This window comes from Nycticebus coucang, chromosome 23 (genome assembly GCF_027406575.1).
Source record: "Nycticebus coucang isolate mNycCou1 chromosome 23, mNycCou1.pri, whole genome shotgun sequence".
Lineage (NCBI taxonomy): Eukaryota > Metazoa > Chordata > Mammalia > Primates > Lorisidae > Nycticebus > Nycticebus coucang.
Window position 1 is genome coordinate 13,217,711 of NC_069802.1, and position 20,861 is coordinate 13,238,571.

Sequence of the window (20,861 nt, forward strand, 5' to 3'; positions counted from 1 at the left end):
TCCTGCTCTGTGGGGTTTGTCCACATCACTTGCTTAGCCCAACAAAACGTAATGCAGTGTAATCAGGCATGACCTATACTTGTCCTAACAGAAACTTTAAGTGGTTGTGTGGTTTGGCTGAACCGAGAGCAGGTGGCCCCTAGCAAGTGGGGAAAAAGAACATAGAACTCTCTCATGAAGATTTTTCTACATTGCAAGTAATAAGAGGAACAGCTGTCTCTTCTGAAACTTTTTCTTGGAAGTCTGGATTTTCTGCTCTGCCATAGTGTGAAATTATTTGATTTTAAGCAAGGAACAGCCTGTGTTTCTTCAAGGTTTGTTAAATCACTTAAGATTTGGGGTATTTACATGACAGACCAGCGGATCTCTCTGAATCTTAACTCATTTGTTTTTAGGAAAAGTGTCTTAAAATGGTGCCTTGCTTTATTTTTACCATGTAGTGGGACAGGGAACATAATCTTCACGGCTGGCACAAACTCCCAATTTGAATATGAAGTGTCTCTGTTTAGGACAATAGCTTTGTAGGTTATTTGGGATGGAAAGTGAGACCCTGAGATACAGGAGAACAGAAGAGGGAAAAATGAGAGGTGACTAAAATGTGCCTTTTAGAAATAAATAAGAATGGGGTCAGGGGCCAGGGAGAGAGAGCTGAGATAAAACAAGAGTGGGAAGAGAGCATAGCACTAAGCAAAGCCAGGAACCAGGTCGGTTGAAGCAGAGACCTCCAGTTGTTCCCCCCAAAACCTTCCCCCCTCTTCTTGTGCACTCACAGTGCTGTAGCTGGGCACACCACTGCCCCATTACAGACTCTGTTTCCCAGGCTTCACTGCAGCCTGTGTGATCACGTGACTGTGTTCCTGCCAATGGACCAAGAGTGGAAGTGATGTGAACAACGGCTTCCCTGGAAGGATATCCTTGGCCTCCATACCCTCTTCTTCCATCCTTCTGATTCACCGTTTGTGGCTGTGATCTGACCTGGCTTTGACCATGCAGATGAGGACACACACCCTCCTAGGGGATGGCAACCCAACAAGATAGCAAGAACTGTGGCTTGCATCCCTAGGGAGAGAGAGAAAGCCACAAAGGTTTGCTGAGAATGGGAAGGGCTAGGGGGTATTGTTGTTTCAGCACCTTAGCCTAAATCTCCGCTAATACAAGGGCAGAAATTACTCTGGGGCTTTTGAAAAGTAAAGATAAATCTTATTCAATTATTAAAATTTGTGTTTTCATACCCACATAGAAGAAAAACACAATTCAGTTCAAGTTGGGGGGAGGGGGAAGAGGAAAGGAGGGGTCATGAAGTGGGGGTGTACGGCACACCTTTAGGGTGTGGGGCACAACTACAAGAGGGACTCTACCTAACAGACTCAAATATGGTGACCTGATTATTTGTACCCTCATACTGGCCTGAAATAAATAAATAAATAGAAATAAAATTTGCATTTTCTATACGGTAAACCCTCCTTCTCTTGACTTTTGGCAAAATCTGTTACAAACATAAAGGCCTTGAGTGCGTGAAAGTCTTGGTAGGAATCTCAGAAGGAAACTGGTTTCCACAGACTACAGACCAAGAAGAACAGTGCAGCACGGGCCATAAACTGAGGTAACTTCCATGACAATGGACGGTCACCTGAATTCACAGGAATCTCAGGGAGGGTCTCAACTTTGCACAGAATATGGAACAGACGATGATTTACTTCAATCTAAGTCCTAGGGAACAGAATAACCCAATGGACTCCTGAATGAAAACATAGTAATTAATCCAAGAAGCAGGAATGTGTAGTAGGTGGGAGTCCAGATTCTAGAGTCAGAATGCGTGAGCTCCAGTCTCTACCACCTACAACCATGTAACTTCAGAGAAGTTACTTCAACTCTAAGCTTCATTTTTCTTCTCTGTAAATTGGGTATAATACTAATATCTACCTCATAGCCTTGTCATAGAGAAGTAAAAGGAATGATGTACCTAAAGTACTTAGCAGAGGGCTTCTGTATGGATCAGTAAGGATTAGCTCTTATCGTTAATGATAACATTAGCTAATTTCATTGTAATATTAATATGAAGCCCAAACTCTCATTCAAGGCTCAGAGAAAAATCAGTTTGAGACTCCTTTGGCAAAGTCAGATGCTCAAATGTTTCTTCCTTGACCTGGGGAAGGTGAGTGGGGAGGAGAGTTTTGCTTCAGCCTGTGAGGAACAAGGGTTAGGAGCACCATTGCTCGGATGAGAGCACAGACAAGTTGAGAAAGGCATCTGTCTTCACATGTTTGGGATGCTAGGACAAAATCACAGATTGGCTGGCTTGTAAATAATAGAAATTTATTTTCTACGGTTCTGGAGGCTGGGAAGTCCAAGATCAAGGCACTGGTAGATTCTGTTTCTGGTGAGGGCCCACTTCCTCCTAGACAGCTGACTTCTTAACCTAATCTCATCCAGCAGAAGGGGAGAGGGTCTTTCCAGGGCCTCTTTTCTGGACATTAATCTCATCATGAGGGCAGAAGTTCACCTCCCAAAGGCTCTACTTCCTAATACCATCATGTGGGTCAAGATTTCAACATATGTATGGGTGAGGATTTCAGCTGGGAGCCACAGTGAGTATTCGGACCATAGCAGCACCAAACATGCCAAGTTAGTGGCAGAACCAGAGGTAACACTAAGGTCTCCATCGTTTGAGTCCCAAGGGCAGGTTGAGAACAAAATAATAAGACTTTGGGTGGCACCTGTGGCTCAGTGAGTAGGGTGCTGGCCCCATATACCGAGGGTGGTGGGTTCAAACCCAGCCCTGGCCAAACTGCAATGAAAAAAAAAAAATAGTTGGGCATTGTGGCGGGCGCCTGTAGTCCCAGCTACTTGGGAGGCTGAGGCAAGAGACTCGCTTGAGCCCAGGAGTTGGAGGTTGCTGTGAGCTGTGTGACGCCATGGCACTCTATTGAGGGTGATAAAGTGAGACTCTGTCTCTACCAAAAATAATAATAATAATAAGACTTTTACTGAGGTTTCAGGCTACTCCCTACTTTCCCTCTCCTTTCCACTGTATTTGCTCTCGGTATCAGGACACTGAGAGGCTCACCATCCACTCGGGAACTCACAGAAAGCTACCATCTTTCTGTACTTCCTATTTTTCCATACCCCCTATATCTAATCAGTCCTCAAGTTGCGTCTATTTCATTTCTGAATTTGCTTTCAAATTTATCTACTTTCTACCTCCACTACCACCAGCCTACTTCAAGCCACACACAGTAGCCTCTTACTCGGCATCCACATTTGCCTTTTCATTTTTCTCTGCTCTTGACAGGCAAAGAGATTTTTTTTTAAACCCAAATGGTTATCATTCCTCTCCCTGCTTAATACCTTCTACTGGTGTCCCACCACCTTGGGATAAATTCCAATCAGTTACCTGATTAGTTTTAGTTTATAACACGCTCTCCAGCTTTCTTTTTTTTTTTTGTAGAGTCAGAGTCTCACTGTACCGCCCTCGAGTAGAGTGCCGTGGCGTCACACGGCTCACAGCAACCTCTACTCTTGGGCTTACGCGATTCTCTTGCCTCAGCCTCCCCAGCAGCTGGGACTACAGGCGCCCACCACAACACCCGGCTATTTTTTTATTGCAGTTTGACTGGGGCTGGGTTTGAACCCACCACCCTCGGCATATGGGGCTGGCGCCCTACTCACTGAGCCACAGGCACCGCCCCGCTCTCCAGCTTTCTAAGCAAAAACAATACCAGTTTTTCTGTTTCTAGAACCAAAGTTCCCTGCCTTCGAATGCAGTTTCCTCCACCTAGTATAGGCTTTCCTTTTTTATCTTCCTTCCAGCCAACTCATTCATTCAAAAACATTTTTATTGAGCCCTTATCACGTGCCAAGCAGTGTTCTAGACCACAGAGATAGTTAATCTTTTTCGAACCATGAACACTTACGGCAACCTAGTGAAACCTACGGACCTTTTCTCAGGATAAAGCTTTTCAAACGCATAAAATTAACACAGAGGCTCATAAGAGGACCCAAATGTATTAAAACAGTTACCATAATATCTAAGAATTGTGATATAGTAACATACATCTTTCTTTGTTATTTCATTAAATAATAAGATCTAGCAGTAGGGCTAAAAACTATATATTAATGATCAGCATAAATGATATTTCCAGATATCTGCAAAACTGGAGTATGGGACAAAGTCTGAAACCCAGTTCATAATACCATGGATCATTGTCTCTGTGTTCATGATGGAAGGAAATTCTACATTTCAGTTTGGGGACTGGTGAAAATAAAGTTGTAATTTTTTTTTCTATCCAAATTCATAGAGCCCAAACTCTACCGCAGACCCCAGTGGGTCCCCAGGATTAGTCAAACCAGGGGCCTATCACAGGAGCCCTGTGACATAGGAGGTTCTGTTCTAGTCATGGCGGGCTGATAGTAAACAGAATGATTTTAGATTGTGATCCGTTGGCTGATAGCAAACAGAATGATTTTAGATTGTGATCCGTTGGCTGATAGTAAACAGAATGATTTTAGATTGTGATCCGTTGGCTGATAGCAAACAGAATGATTTTAGATTGTGATCCGTTGTATGTTAAGGACAATAAGCAAAATAATTCCAGGTGATGATGATTCATTTAAAGAAAATAAAGTGACATTAACTAGTAAGTAACTAGTGGAGTAGGGCTGAGGAAAAACGGTCTCCAGGCTCCAGCTGAAACCCAAAGAAGAGAAGGAACTAATCCACGTTCTATCTCACGATGCATTTGAACCTGTAGTTGAACTTTGGTAGCACACTTAAATTGTGTTGATCCCTTTTTGTTTTTGTTTTTGCAGTTTTTGGCCGGGGCCGGGTTTGAACCCACCACCTCTGGTATATGGAGCCGGCGCCCTACTCCTTTGAGCCACAGGCGCCGCCCTGTGTCGATCCCAAAAAAAGACTAAAAGGAAGAATATACTTACTGTACTTTGAACTGTTTAAAAAATAATTTAATTAACCTCTCATGGCTCACCAGTGTGCACACCAGTTGAAAATCACTGAGCAAATGTCATGAAAAGCCAGGGAAGAGTGGCTCAGAGAGAGGGGGCTGTGAGGGGCAGGCCCTGGGGTGGCCTGGGTCAGGCACAGAGGGCGGTGTGGCCACTGCACAGTGTTGGGAGATGACGTCAGAGAAGCAGGCATGTGTCCATTTCAAAGGCTGGCGACAGAAGTCTCTGAGTGTAATAATGGCAGCTAGTTTTCCCTCCTCTGGAAAATTATGATGGTGTTGACAGTCAGTGTCCCAGAGTCATTCTGGGAGCCCTTACGACAATGAGAATTAAAGGACCTGGTAAGGCCAACATTCGCAGGGCGCTTTTCACGGGTTCTGCATCAGTCTAGTCACCCTCACTGTTGTCCTATGATATGCATGCTACTGTCATCCCTGTTTCCCTGAGGGGTTAAGTAATGTGCTTAAGGGCCCACAGGAGGTACCCAACACAGCCAGGATTCAGGCTAAGTTACTTGACTCTAAAGCAGTGGTTCTCAACCTTCCTAATGCTGAGATGTGTTTTTATTGTTACAAAGGGGTCACGACCCACAGGTTGAGAACTGCTGCTCTCAAGCCTTTCACTTCACCCCTACGTTTTTCCATCTCCTGTCTATGGGCGAAGCATAAACTATTTCAAGTCAAATTCACCCACCTCCCCAGTTGCTCCCAGGACACACCTGTCCACACGCTGATTCTTTCCTTCCCCCCTGCAGAGCAGAGAGACTGTGGGGAGAAAAAATTAAAATCCAAAATCAGCAGCTAAAAGCTACATGGCCCGAGGGAAGCCACTTAGCCCTCGCTGTTAAAACCAGTATAACCATGGCAACCCACTCCTGGGGCTTGCATTGTATGAGTCCGACAGTGAAAATCAGCCTAAATCAATGGCAGGAGGAGAGGAGGTCCATCTTCTGTAGGGCTGGTTTGTCCGCTCCCACCTCCCCACAGGGCATGCTGCCAACCTACTAAGGACACTCTGTCCTTGGGGGTGCTCTTGGGCCCTGCCCCCTTCACACAAGAAGCTTCTCTCCTGAAGTAGGTAAGGGCTAAGACTTCTGAGGGCTGAGAGTTTTGCTGTATTTGCCTTCCTTTTGAAAACAGCCCCAACCCAACCAGGCAGTGTTTCCTCCCAGGTTTCAAGGAGGTGAGAAGAAAGGAGAATTGGCTCCGCGCCTGTAGCCCAGTGGTCAGGCCGCTGGCCACATATACCGGGGCTCACTGGTTCAAACCCAACGGGCCTACTAAACAACAACGACAACTCCAAAAAAAAAAAAAAATAGCAGGGCGTTGTGACGGGCGCCTGTAGTCCCAGATACTGGGGAGGCTAAGGCAAGAGAATCGTTTAAGCACAAGAGTTTGAGGTTGCTGTGAGCTGTGACACCATAGCACTCTACCCAGGGTGACATAGTGAGACTCTGTCTCAAAAAAAAAAAAAAAGAGAAAGCAGAATCAGCTGAGGGTGGAAGGCTGTGCAAATCCCTATTTCCCACTCAATCTTTCTTTTCTCTCTCTTTTCATCCTTTTTCCAACAACTTGACCTCAGAACCCTCTCTTCAAGGTCTCTCTTAAGATCTCCTCTGGTGGGTGTTTTGGCCTAAAGTATTTGGAATATGGGCTCTTCTGGCTTTATCCAGGTGCCCGGGCCATATGCACCCTGCCCTGGGGATGAGGAAAGACCTCAGCTCTGGGTACAGTTTCTTAAGGCCTTCCCCCAACTCACAAAGACCCAGGGACCACCTGCGTTGTGTGCACAGCAGACAACCTATGTTAGACCAAGTGGTGTGTTCCCCCTCCTTTTTATTTCACCCTCACTTACAAGACTGAGGATGCCCCCCATCAAATGACAGAATTGAACTTTTTACTGAGTGTCCATGCATTCTTTCATTTAAACTTTGTAATTATGTTATGAGATGGATACTAGTATTGTCCTATTCAATAAAAAATTATTATTTTACAGGACAGAAAAATAATATTTAATTTCTTTTTTTAAAGAAATGGCAATGGGCTCTCATTGTGTTGCCCAGGATGGAGCACAGTGGCTATTCACAGATGCAATCAAAGTTCACTGCAGCCTCCAACTCCTGCCTTCAAGTGATCCTCCTGCCTCAGCCTCCCAAGCAGCTGGGACCACGGAAACTGACATTTAGAATGTTTAGTAAGGCTGGGCATGGTGGCTCATGCCTGTGGTCCTAGCACTCTGGGAGGCTGAGGCAGGTAGATTGCCTGTGCTCACAGGTTTGAGAACAGCCTGAGCCAAAGCAAGACCCCACCTCTAAAAACAGTCGAGCATTGTGATGGGTGCCTGTAATCCCAGCTGCTTGGGAGGTTGAGGCAAGAGAATTGCTTGAGCCTAAGAGTTTGAGGTTGCTGTGAGCTGTGATGCTACAGCACTCTACCCAGGGCAACAAAGTGAGACTCTGTCTCAAAAAAAAAAAAAAAAGAAAGTTTAATAACTTGCCCAAGATCACTGAAGATTTTGAATTCAGGTCATCTGACGTGGTTTTCACTTCTCTGAAGTGAAAGGGCATTTTATTTCCATCTATCCATTTAGCAAGATTAGCTTGAGAGGGAAGCTGGTCAAAGAACAAATCTGCATCCTTTTGATGGCAATCAGACTAATGTTCACTGCAGGTCCCAACTGATTTGTCAACATGAGGTGATGTGGGTAATGTTATGTCATGGGGACTCTTACACATGTGCCATAAAATGGTCACGGATACCCTTTGGGAATGGAAAACATGAGCTGCCCCCGGTTTACTATGGGCGTCCCACGGAAACGCAGGCCAGCTGACTCACTCGGACTGCAGACACCTAATGGTACAGAGCCTTCTCCTTTGATGTGGCTTCCCCCTCAAGCTAACCTTGTCAAACTGCTAGAGAGAAATGAACTTCCTTGCATTTGACTCAGTTTCCACTCACCCTGCTAGAGAGGAAGGAAAAGCGGAGAGAAGGAAAGGGAGCCAGTGGGTGAGGACGCTCGCTCTGGGCTGCACCACGCCCGACTCCTGACAAGCTGCCATCTCTGTTGGACAAATGGAAAATACGCGATGGTGCCCTCAGACTGTGCTCACAACACTGACAGACACTGAGCGCTACCAGGGAGAAACAGACCCGGGGAAACAAGGTCTACATCTGAGGAAACCGAGTTTTCATCCTCAGCCCCTCACTAGTTCTCTACTTGGACCTCGAGTTCCTTGGCACAATCAGGGCACTCGCTTATTGCCCTGTCTTGGCAGCATATTCCCCCAGGAGCCTGGAGCATAGGAGGGTGAGGATATAGCCCTGCACATCCTTATCGTCCAGCACTCAGCTGCCCCCAGCAGGTGTGCAGGACCCTTTTGGAGAATAAACTCAGGAGACACTGAGACCCTAGAAGCAGCCTACAGAGTCCTTCGAAATCAGCCCCATTTTCTCCTGGGAAACATGTGCCCTTAGCTTAAGACAGTGCAGGAGCAGCGAGGTGGAGAGTGAAGCTGGGGCAGGGTGAAGATCTGGGGAGGGAGACTCCTGAAGGAAAAGAAGGCATCCAAATGGGAAGTGCCGCTGTGTGCTGGGGTGCAGGGCTGCTCCGCATTTTTAGCACCAGCTTTTGATACTTTTTTTTTTCTTTTTTGCAGTTTTTGGACAGGGCTGGGGTTGAACCTGCCACCTCTGGCATATGGGGCCAGCGCCCTACTCCTTCGAGCCACAGGCGCCTTCCCTCAGCACCAGTTTTTGTGTTCATTTCTGTTTCCTTGGTTTGAACAGGGAACTTACATCCCCACCTAGGTGCACACAAACTCAAGAGTTCTGGGAGGAAGGAGAAGGGCAGGGCCCTCACCCAGCCATGTGCGTATTCTGTAGGGGTGTGTGTGTGTGTGTATACACAGACCCTATCATCGTACCACCAGGGAGGCCTCTGAGTCGACCCCGCAATAAATGGCTTTTCGCTTCCCTACCTGGGTCCAGAACAGACATAGAAGTGAAGAGAAGGTTGGAGACCAACCGTCACCTTTATTGCTGCTCAAGCTAGGTAAGAAGGGAGAGAGCTTGGGGAGTGAGCTGAAGGAGCCCCTGAGCAGGTGGATCAGGGGATGCTCAGCAGTGCTTCACAGGGGGCAGCTAATGCCCCCAGGGGATCTGCCACATAAGGCAGGGAGGAGACCACACGCCCCTCGGCCAGGCCTGGCCCCAACAGAATAAAGGGAAGAACTGAGCTGGACATACATGGTGGTTTCCCCCATCCACCTCCAGGCTGTGGAATGAATAAAAGAAATGCCTCTTGAGGGAAGAAATTGTGAGTCTTGCACTCAGAAGACACATAGAGGTTTGCTGAATGAATAGAGACCTGGTATCCAGACTGACCTAGGTTCAATTCTTCTCCTCAGCCAATTACCAGGGAAACTTTTTACAGAGACTGCAAACCGATGGCCCACAAACCACATCCAGCTCTGATAAAATCTGTTTGACCTATACATTTTTGACCCACTAGTGTCTTAAAAGCTTGTAGATTAGTTGACAGTTTGTAAAAATTGGGAGGTTTCACATAAAGATCTGGATTTCTGGCTTCTTCTGAAAACTTGGGAGACTTTCTGTGGTAGATTGAGCAAAAATGGCTCTAATTTTTTTTTTTTTTAAGAGACAGAGTCTCACTTTATTGCCCTTGGTAGAGTGCCGTGGCGTCACAGCTCACAGCAACCTCCAACTCCTGGACTTAGGCGATTCTCTTGCCTCAGCCTCCCGAGTAGCTGGGACCATAGGCGCCCGCCACAACACCCGGCTATTTTTTTGTTTCTGTTTGGCTGGCGCCAGGTTCAAACCCACCATCCTCAGTATATGGGGCTGGTGCCCTACCCACTGAGCCACAGGTGCTGCCCAAAGCGGCTCAAATTCTTTACTTCTTCCTTTGTTCACATCCTTTGCATTGTTGCTACAGTTTTTCCCATAAAGGCTTGGGGCCTCTGTCTCCCTCCTATGTCTCTGGACTGGCCTTGTGACATATTCTTCTCTTGAATATGGCAGAAATGACTGTGCCAATTCTGAACCTGGACGAAAGAGGCCTTGTACACTTCCTTTCTCTCTTTCACATAAGCCGCAAAGGCCTCATTTGAACAAGCTTGGGCTGGCCTGCTGGAGGATGAGAGACCATATCAAAGAAAGAGAAGTTGTCTCAGTTGTTTCATAGATTGCAAACAATAGCAAATGCCTATTGATGTAAGATACTGGGTTTGGGGGTTAATCTGTTACGCAGCAATAGCTAACTGATACACCCAGCCATGTTGGGCCTGCTGTTGCTCATTACAAACTGTTAGCTGGGGCCGAGTAAGCCCTTAAGATGAGGCATGAAATTTTTAGCTCCCAACTGTATGCTACACTCTGTTGTCTCTGTGACACAGTGACTGAGTGACAGCTGCCATTAACCATCATTCCCGAGATACTGCTTTTCTCATTGATTGGGTTGACAGTAAACTAAAATGGTTCTTATAACCATGACTATAAATATTTGTATACAAAAGAGATTGCAAAGACTAGGGAGAAATATGGGAGAGCAGAGGAAAAAAATTAGTTAGTCCTCTGTACCCATGGGCTCTGCATTTGTGAATTCAAACAACTGCTGATAGAAAATAGAAAGTCTGATATCAAGATTAAAAAGTTAAAAAATATATTCAGAGAAAAAGTGTCTGTACTAAACATAAATAGACTTTTATTTCTTTTCCTTATTCCCTAAGCAATATACTGTAAAAACTATTTTTTTTTTATGGTTGGGGATTCATTGAGGGTACAATAAGCCAGGTTACACTGTGTAAAAACTATTTATACAGTATGTATGTCTGTATTTATTTATTTAGAGATGGGGTCTTGCTCTGTTCCCCAGGCTGGAGTACAGTGGCTTCAACATAGCTCACTGTAACCTGGAAGTCCTGGGCTCAAGCAATCCTCTTGCCTTAGTTTCCCAAGCATCTGGGACTACAGGCTCATACCACCTGGACTGGCTAATTATTACATTTTTTGCAGAGATGGGGTCTTGCTATACTGCCCAGGCTGGTCTTGAACTCCTGACCTCAAGAGACCCCCTCTCATGACAGCCTTCCAAGCTGCTGGGATTACAGGTATAAGCCACCTTGCCCAGCCTACATAGTATTTACAATGTCTTATATTATATAATCTAGAGATGATTTAAGGTATATAAGAAGAAATGCATAATTTCTATGCAAATACTGTTTTAAATCAGAAACTTGAGCATCTCCAATTTTAGAATCTGGGGGGGGTGTCTTGGGACCATTCTCCTCAATACCAAGGGATGACTATATGTTCTTACACTGCCCCCCCACACACACACCTGCTTGACACTCATATACACTTCAGCTTGAGCTCTTAATTCACTCAGTCTTAGTTTTCTTCATAAGACTGGCGGTTAAATACACATGCCTGAAGGATCCTTCTAGAACTGAGTCAGGCTTGGCAGAATGGCATGGTGGCTTAGTAAATGAACTCCAGGCTACATTGCCACGGTTTTAATTCCAGATTTGAGGGTGGGCACTGTGGCTCATGCCTGTAATCCTAGCACTCTGGGAGGCCAAGGTTGATGGATTGCTTGAGCTCACGAGTTCAAGAGCAGCCTGAGCAAAAAGCGAGACCCCTTTCTCTACTAAAAATAGAAAAAACGGAGGCAAGAGGATTGCTTGAGCCCAAGAGTTGGAGGTTGCTGTGAGCTATGATGGCTCCACAGCACTCTACCCAGGTCAACAGCTTAAGACTCTGTCTCAAAAAAAAAAAAAAAAATTCCAGATTTGTCACCTACTACCTAAATCCATGCGTAGTGCTTGCCACTGCCCCATAGATGGTCAATAAAACTTCTTTTGTTCATTTCCCTTGTTAGAATTTTTGATCATCTATACATTGGTCCGGAAAGTTATCAATCAAAGAGAACTTTAAAGAAAATTACTGTTTTACAAATAACCTAAGAACTGATAGATACCAAAACAATGTCAATTTGTTGAGTATTAAACAACTTTTATAAGAATTATAAAATATTTATACCTTCTAAATATACCCTAAAGAGATAAACAGAAGCAAAAACACATAGATATTTATAACATCCATTCAAGCAACAAAATAAATATCACCACGAGAAAACATGAAAAGTTGCTCAGAAAACAATGTTAAGCAAGAAAAAAATCCACGCATAAAATAGTATATATGCATTCATTGCAATTCTATAAAAATATAACCACAATTAGAAATGATTAGACTAGGGCGGGGCCTGTGGCTCAGTGAGTAGGGCGCTGGCCCCATATGCCGAGGGTGGCGGGTTCAAACCCAGCCCCGGCCAAACTGCAACCAAAAAATAGCCGGGCGTTGTGGCGGGCGCCTGTAGTCCCAGCTACTCGGGAAGCTGAGGCAAGAGAATCGCGTAAGCCCAAGAGTTAGAGGTTGCTGTGAGCCGTGTGACGCCACGGCACTCTAGCCGAGGGCGGTACAGTGAGACTCTGTCTCTACAAAAAAAAAAGAAAGAAAAAAAAAAAAGAAAAAAGAAATGATTAGATTACTATATAAATAGCATAAATAGTTGTCATCCCAAGTTTATAAGATTTTAATAAAATAGTTAACAAGCATACTACAATTTTAAATTTATAAAATGTAAAACATTATACTATACTATCATAAAAGTGTAAATATTTGCAAATAATTAAGTCATATCATTACTCATATCATATCATCTGGTTGGCATTTATCAATACATTTAAAGGATTGGTATGTTTTATTAGAAGCCATAAGAACTATCTATTAAATAGGTATAAGCAAAAAAAAATTCGTTCTCCTAAAGCCCTCAATTTGAATGCCTGCCCTTAGAGCTTTTTCTTTGCTCCCATTCTCACACCCATAATCATCCTCACTTGTAGTTAAAAGCCAAACAAAATAGAACAAAAATTTAACACATCTAGCTCCAGATCACACGATATTAAGGGTGATAACAAATTATCTGTGAGGAGAGGATATTGTACTCAGCCAAGCAGGTGGACCAGCCTTCCCTGGATACACAGCCCCAGTTCCGTGTTACGTGATAGAACATCACACCTACCGTGTTCCACTCACACTGAGCTTTCAGCATGTACCCTGTGGTTGCACACGAAAAGGACAATCTTCCTCCTTCTGGGTATTACTACTGAGTAAAAGTCCCTATAACCACTCTGACATTCTTCTAAAGGAGTGCGAAGCAAGAATTTATTTGGATGTGGGTACTTTTTTGTTTTATGTTAACAATGGGGAGGGGCAACTCGATAAAGACATCTTGACTGATGAGCTTGATGGAACGTCATTCTCTTTGTGCATCTGGCCAGTTGAACATTGACTCTTCATTTTACTATCTGTAAAATGAGTTGATTTTTGCTCTTTCTTACTTTATAAATGGTGGTCATCATGATGGCAGCTGTAAGTACCTCTGTGTATCTTATTATTCATTTTGTTCAGTCTCCACAAAAGCCTTATTAGAAAGATACTTGTATTATCCACATTTTACAGTAGAGAAAACAGAGATTCTGAAATGCTATATAATTTGCCTTTGATCACACAGCTAACAAATAGCCACAAACGGAACTTAAACTCAGATCCATCTAATAATGCTAAAATCTGGTTTTCAACCTTCATACCGCCTACTCTTGACTAAATTGTAAAACATCGAGGAACTCACATTACACGTCCAAAAAAGATAGACTGCTTGTATTAGAAGAGTAATGAAAACAGAAGACAGTTATATCTTATTATTCTTTGTATGCAGTGTTGGGTTCCAAAATAAACTTCACTTCTGAAACACTAGTCTCTACTTGTTAATAGCATCAAAAAACAAAAAAATAAAATTGTTTTAATTACTCTAAGTCCATGGAACTTGCGGTTGTGTGGTACCATTTCAGAGCACCAGACAGGACCTTCCCAGCCATACAGACCAGTGGCCTCCTCTTGTATTTAATTGAAGACACTTGGCTGGGAGAGCAGGTCACCCACCCAGCCGCGTGCAGCTCCAATGTAGGTCAAATTTGCCAGCCTTCATTTACTTTTCTCCTGGTCCTTTTCGGGGAGTTTTAACCTCTGTTCAGATGCTTCTTGGAAGCACTGAAAATTCCCCTGTGCCTATTCCTTCCCTCACTCCCTCCTCTACCCGCCATCTGAGCACATCTTTGTGCCCTGGGTCAGCAAGCTGTGTGCTTCCCTGGCTGCCTGTATTCACAAAGCTCTGCGTGAAGGCGGCAGGATGGTCTACAGAGCGAGCTCTGTTTAAGCCAGTGGTTCTCAACCTTCCTAATGCCACGGCCCTTTAATACAGTTCCTATGGGTCGTGACAGAACTGAGAGATTCCCCCCAGACCCAAGCTATCCTCAGCCCACCACAGCAGAGAGAGCATCCCCCCACATCAAGGCAACTGCAGCTGAGATGTTGGCAGACCTGGTCGAGCATTGCATGTCCTGTCCTTGCACAGATCCATGTAGGAGCAAAGATGTGAAATTTATCTGCTATGGTTTGAATGTGTCCCCCAAAGTTCATATTTTGGAAACTTATTTCCCAAAGCAATGGTACAGAGGGGGTCCTGTAAGATGTGATTAGGTCCTGAGGGCTTTGCTCTCATGAATGGATTAATTTACAGCGCCAGCCACATACACCGAGGTTGGCGGGTTTGAAATCGGCCTGGGCCTGCTAAACAACAATGACGACAACCTCAACAAAAAATAGCCAGGTGTTGTGGCGGGCGCCTCTAGTCCTGGCTACTTGGGAGGCTGAGGCAAGAGAATCCCTTAAGCCCAAGAGTTTGAGGTTGCTGTGAGCTGTGATGCCACGGCACTCTACCCAGGGCGACAAAGTGAGACTCTGTCTCAAAAAAGAAAGACGAGTTCTGCCATCTCTCTCACACACTTGTGCTCTCTTGTCCCTCTGCCTTCCACCATGAGATGATGCAATAAGAAGGCCCTCGTCAGATGCAAGCCCCTTGACCTTGGACGTTCTAGCTTCTAGAACTTGGTAAATTACCCAGTCTGCGATAGTCTTTAATAGCAACACAAAACATAGTAAGGTAATAACTAAACCAAATACAGAGATCTATTGAAATATAACTAATAAAAGCCCACTCCTTAAAATGTGTTAGATCCAAATGGAAAATTCTCAGTGGAACACACTCCAAGCAAGCCTTTGCCAACATCCTCTTGCTAGAGATTGCTCTCAGGAAGGTTATTGCTAATAAATCCCAGGGACAGTTCTCTTCTATCTGAATCACCAATAGTATTTGACATAATTAAAGCCAAGGTGAGTCCCCTAGATAATGATGTCCCTAGGCTAAAGGGTTCATCAATGCCCTGGGGACAAAGTTTTAGTAGTTAACACCAAAGTAAACCAGTATTCTTTGTAGGTATTCAGTCTACAAAGGGTGCCCCCAAAAGGTATACACATTTTTAAAAAAGAAAAAAACTGTATTAGAATTGTAATATTCAATATCTACCAGCAACAAAAAATGAATACAAGTCATGTTTGAGCACATCCTGTAACTGCCGAAGTCAAATGGGACCTAAGTATTAACAATTTTCATACAGATTTTTCCTTTCTTAAAGTGTGTATACATTTTTTGGCACCCTCTGTATATTTCTGCTGAAGTCAACCACACATAGGTCCATTTGTGAAATATTCAGTTCTTTTCAACTAAGCTTTTGTTCTGTCTTCAGGACGTACCAAGTAATCAAGTCTGCATAGAGAAACTCCTCAGAGATGGGCGAGCCGAGGTGGGTGTAGCGTTCTCAACTGCTGCTACTTCCACCACTGTCGCTTAGTGGGGCCCGACCAGGCATCAGACCTCGTGTAGTCTATGACTAAGGTCACGGACTTAGTAGAGCCTTCTGTAACCTAACTGCCTGAGTTCAAATTCTGGCTCCAAGGCTTACCAGCTTAGAGAGCAAGAGAAATACAGACCATGTACGTGTAGGCATGTCGTGAGCAGCTGCCTAAGTTGTTCACGGCATAAAGATGCCCGGCCAAGGACTGAGCAGCGGCTGTACTTCTGCCCACGCTGCTCTAAGCTCTGTGTCCAGGACCAGGTAACATCCACTTGATGCAGAGCGGGCTCAGCTTGCAGAGGTATGTCTGTTCAGATGGGCTGACTTTTCCTAATTTAGGTGCCAAATGGCCAAGCAGCAGCCCTGAAGCTGGGTTCCCAAGAGGCAGAAATTGGGACTTTTGTCTTCCCTTTGGTCATTGATCAGTTATACTTAGAACTCGAGTGCCCAGAACACTGCCTGGAACACAGCAGCACTTAACAAATATTTGTTGAATAAATGAATATACAATAATCTGAGAACAAAATATAAATACTAAATGTTGAAGAATGTAGCTGCATTTCTCAAAGTATGGCCCAGGAAACACTGGGGTTTCTCAAGATTTTAGGGGGACCCTGGGGCCAAAATTATTTTCATGATAACACTAATATCTTTTTTTTTGCAGTTTTTGGCCGGGGCTGGGTTTGAACCCTGCCTGGTGCCCTACTCTGTTGAGCCACAGGCACTGCCCCTAATATCTTATTTGTCTATTTCAATCTCACCCTTTACTATTACCCCAAAGTCAGTAAGTTCATGGATATAGTTTCAGATTCCATATTGCAACTAACTTTTAAGAAACTGTAACTTGGTCAGGTGTGGTGGCTCACACCTATAATCCCAGCTCTTTGGGAGGCTGAGACGAAGGGGATTGCTTGAGGCCTGGAGTTTGAGAACAACCTGGGTGATGTAGCAAGATGCCAAAAAATTAAAAAAATTAGCAGGGTGGTGGTGTTCACCTATAGTCCTAGCTACTGAGAAGGTCAAGATGGGAGGACTGCTCGATCCTGGGAGTTGGAGGCATCAGTGAGCTATAACCACGCCACTGCACACCAACCTGGGGAACAGAGTGAGACCTTGTATCTATTGATAAATAAGTAATCATAACTTAAGTTTTTTGAGTACTGTCAAAGAAAAAATATCCATAATTATCTGAAAATACTATTAAAACAGTTGTCTTTGTCCTAACTAAATAAGTATTAAGCTGCTATTTTCTTCATATATTGAATCCAAAACAGCAAATTGCACCAAATTGAATGCAGAAGCATTACCTATTAAGTTAAACATTCAAGCAATTTGCAAAATATAAGACAATGGCACTCTTCTCACCAAAATTTTTTGCTTAAGAAAATTATAGTTAATCCGGGTTCATGCCTATGATCCTAGGACTCTGGGAGGCTAACGCAGGTGGATCACTTGAGCTCATGAGTTCGAGACCAGCTCTGAGCAAGAGCAAGACCCCCATCTCTAAAAATAGCCAGGCATTGTGGTGGACACCTGTAGTCCCAGCTACTCGGGAGGCTGAGGAAAGAGGATCACTTGAGCCCAACAGTTTGAAGTTGCTGTGAGCAATAATGCCTGGCACTCAACACCAGGGCGACTGAGTAAGATTCTGTCCCAAAAAAGAAAAAAGAAAACTATGGGCAGCACCTTTGGCTCAGTCGGTAAGGCGCTGGCCCCATATACCGAGGGTGGCGGGTTCAAACCTGGCCCCGGCCGAACTACAACAAAAAAATAGCTGGGTGTTGTGGCGGGCGCCTGTAGTCCCAGCTGCTCGGGAGGCTGAGGCAGGAGAATTGCGTAAGCCCAGGAGTTGGAGGTTGCTGTGAGCTGTGTGATGCCACGGCACTCTACCGAGGGCCATAAAGTGAAACTCTGTCTCAAAAAAAAAAAAAGAAAAAAGAAAACTATAGTCATTTTTCACTTGAAAATGTGTTATTTTACTAACATTTAATGGGTTTATTATTGTTACTTTGAATATATGAATATTTAATAATTTATCAGTTATAATTTTAATGTGGTAAATACTAATGTCTACAACCCACATCAACAAAAACCCTTTGGGATTTCCAAGGATTTTTAAGAGCATAAAATGGTCCCCAAACCAAAAAATTTGAGAACTGTAAATATAAAGCCAACTCGATTATCAGAATCATCTAGAGAACTTCGTGAAAACATGAATTCTGGGCCACACCTCTCTAGTTTGTGATTCAGTAAAGCTGGGCTAGAACTCTGAGAATTTGTATTTCATGATAACTTTTTCAGTAATTCTGATCATCAGTCCCTGGTAAAAACAATAAATACAATAGAAGTTTGGGGAAATACAGGGTCAAAATGCCCTACCATTGTCAGAGAAGGCTTCAATTATTCAACAAACATTTCTCAAGCTATACCATGTTCCAGGCCCCCTTCAGACACCAATGAACTTGACACAGACTCTGAATACTTTTAGACCAGTAGACAAGATGGACTGGCCAGACAAGAGTTAGCACAACCCTGATGAGTCCACAATAGGGGAAGTGGGGTTCTACTAGAACACAGAGGCAGGCCCCCCACTTTGAAAGAGCTGACCTCAAATTGTAGAGAGGATGTGAAGAACCAAGGAGAAAAGGTGACAGGATATTGTGAACGGTGGCCTGGAGGCAGATGGCCATGACGCCCACATTGTGGACAGTATGTTGACCATCAGGAGAGCTGGCTGAGGAAAACAGCAAGGTGTGTTCAGATAGGTAAGGACACAGGAGCTTCAAGCCTTGGATGACAACTCTGGGGACACAGTGAGGTGGCTGAGAGGGTGATGGGGCTGAATCATGGGACACCTGCAATTAGAATAATGTGATGCTGGGGGCCACACAAGCCACTCAGGAAAATAAGCAACATGCTTCATGCCCATGGTCTAAAAGGAGTTAGATAACCTGCTAAGAATCAGACAGTGGGATAAAATGAATTTAATAAACCTCCCTGAACTTTCTGAGCCCTTTTATTAGAAATTTTATGAATCCTTTCATAGAGGTGGCTCTTGAAATTCTGTGGTCACGGACTCTTTTGAGAAAAAGCTTTAGCTATTCTAAGAACAAAAAGTGAATTAAAGCAAAAAAATTGTGTGTGGCTAGGCAGGATTTTTTCCCCTCTCGGCTTCCCTTGCCCTCAAATCTCCTTTTCTTCTACTTTATCGTTGATAAGAGGGGGAGGAAAAAGACTTTTTTAGGCACCAGTTACTGGTTGTGAATATTAGGAGTGGAAAGTTTGGGGGTAAAAATTTCGCTCTGAGAAGTAGGAAGCTTCTTTCTGAGAAGTGAAACAAATCAATACAGGGTTGGAAACAAGGACTGAGTCCAAGTCTGGGGGAAGAGGAGAGAGAGAGCTGAACTAGATTGTGTGGGGTTTGGTGAGTGCCTCAGTGGAGGACATAAGGAGTTATACTCAAAGAGTAGGAGTGATTGCCTCATAGTAAGGCTTTCTGGAAATAGACTGTACCTTTACACCCATCAGACATTGTAGCCATAACCAAGGGCAGGTTTCACATCTTCACTTATCTCAGTTCCTTGTGAGCCTTCATCTTCCACAGCAGCTGGGATCAATCTTCCCCTGATCAGGGCTGCTGGGCACAGTTGCACAGGCTGTTCACTGAGCAAGGCTCTAGGTAGCGGAACAGTGAGGACTAAAACCCCGCCTATGCTGGGCTGGCCAGGCCCTGAGCACCCAGAGCAGGCGCCATTTCTGAGCCTCACAAAGATGCCGCAGGCTAGCAGGGCTGCACCACCTGCCTCACGCTCTGCTCTTTCTGTTCTGTCCTCCAGCCTCCTCCTCTTCCCTTTACCACAGGGAGCCGTGGCAGAGAACCCTGCTTGTGGTCTCCACGATATCACGCAGGCTGGTGACTCTGGTCAGACTGCCATCTCTTCTTCTCCCTTTTCTAGAGTCTCTTACACATGGACTTTGCTTTCTCAGAGTAAGTAGATTAGACTAGGATTGAAAAAGAAAAATCACTATGTGACAAGTGTGCTTTTCCTACCAACAGGCAGAAAGAAAAGAGATGCAGACAGAATACGCAGCCTCCCTCCTGCCCTCAACCCAGCCTGGAGCTAGAGAAAAGCTGCAAAAAAGAACAGCCCTGAAATGGTACCTGAGCAACAGCCGCAGAGCTCAAACCACAGGAGGGCCCTGCCTTCTTCCACAGTTGTGGGGTGATCCGGCTTGGCCGGGTTCCAGATTGCACACCTGCTGTGGCCCAGGCTCCAGGAGCCCCCATGCTCCTTCCGGCTTCACTTCTTCCCCTCTGCCCTTGCTTGGAAAGTGTGGGAAATGGAAGTTTTCCCCTATGTGCAAGCCCAGCTGGGCCTTCCAGGTTCAGGGACTGGGCCCAGAACTTGGCTGGGACCGCTAGGAGCCTGGTGCTCCAGGACCCTTCACTTCAAGAGATGGAGGGACAGCACAACTCCCCCTCCATTCCTGCAGGGTCCCAGCTGAGCCACAGGATGAAACTGACATTAGAATAACCAGAGAAAAGCTCCACCTTTATATCACACAAGCTTCACATGGCACGGGAGTCCTCCTAAGGAAATGAGGACTCCAGATAAGCAGTCACAGTCAGTTACTTATATCTTGTATTGGACAGAGAGTAGTAAGCCACGAGGAAGGAACTAAAGGATGCAGGGAAGCTTAAAAGGTAAGTTATTTTAACAAGGTCTGTGCAGACTAGGCTTGGTCTCTACTTTCCATCCTTGAGGATAAGGAGGCTGCATTTTGCACATAGGAATTTCATCTCCTGCTTTTAAGAAACAGCGCAAAGGTCAGAGTGTTCTTCCTGCACCTGCTGCTTTTCAAGTGCCTTTAACTTAAACGGTTGAGGCGCCAGAATGGCATCTTTGGGGGGGGGCATATTTTTAACCTCTTCAGGGGCCATACTTGTCATCATCTTAATGGTGACCATTTATGGTACCCTAACATGTGCTGGGCATGGTAATAAACTCTTTCCATTCGATGTTTAATCCTCACAACCAACCTCCCAAGTATTATTGTCTCCGTTTCA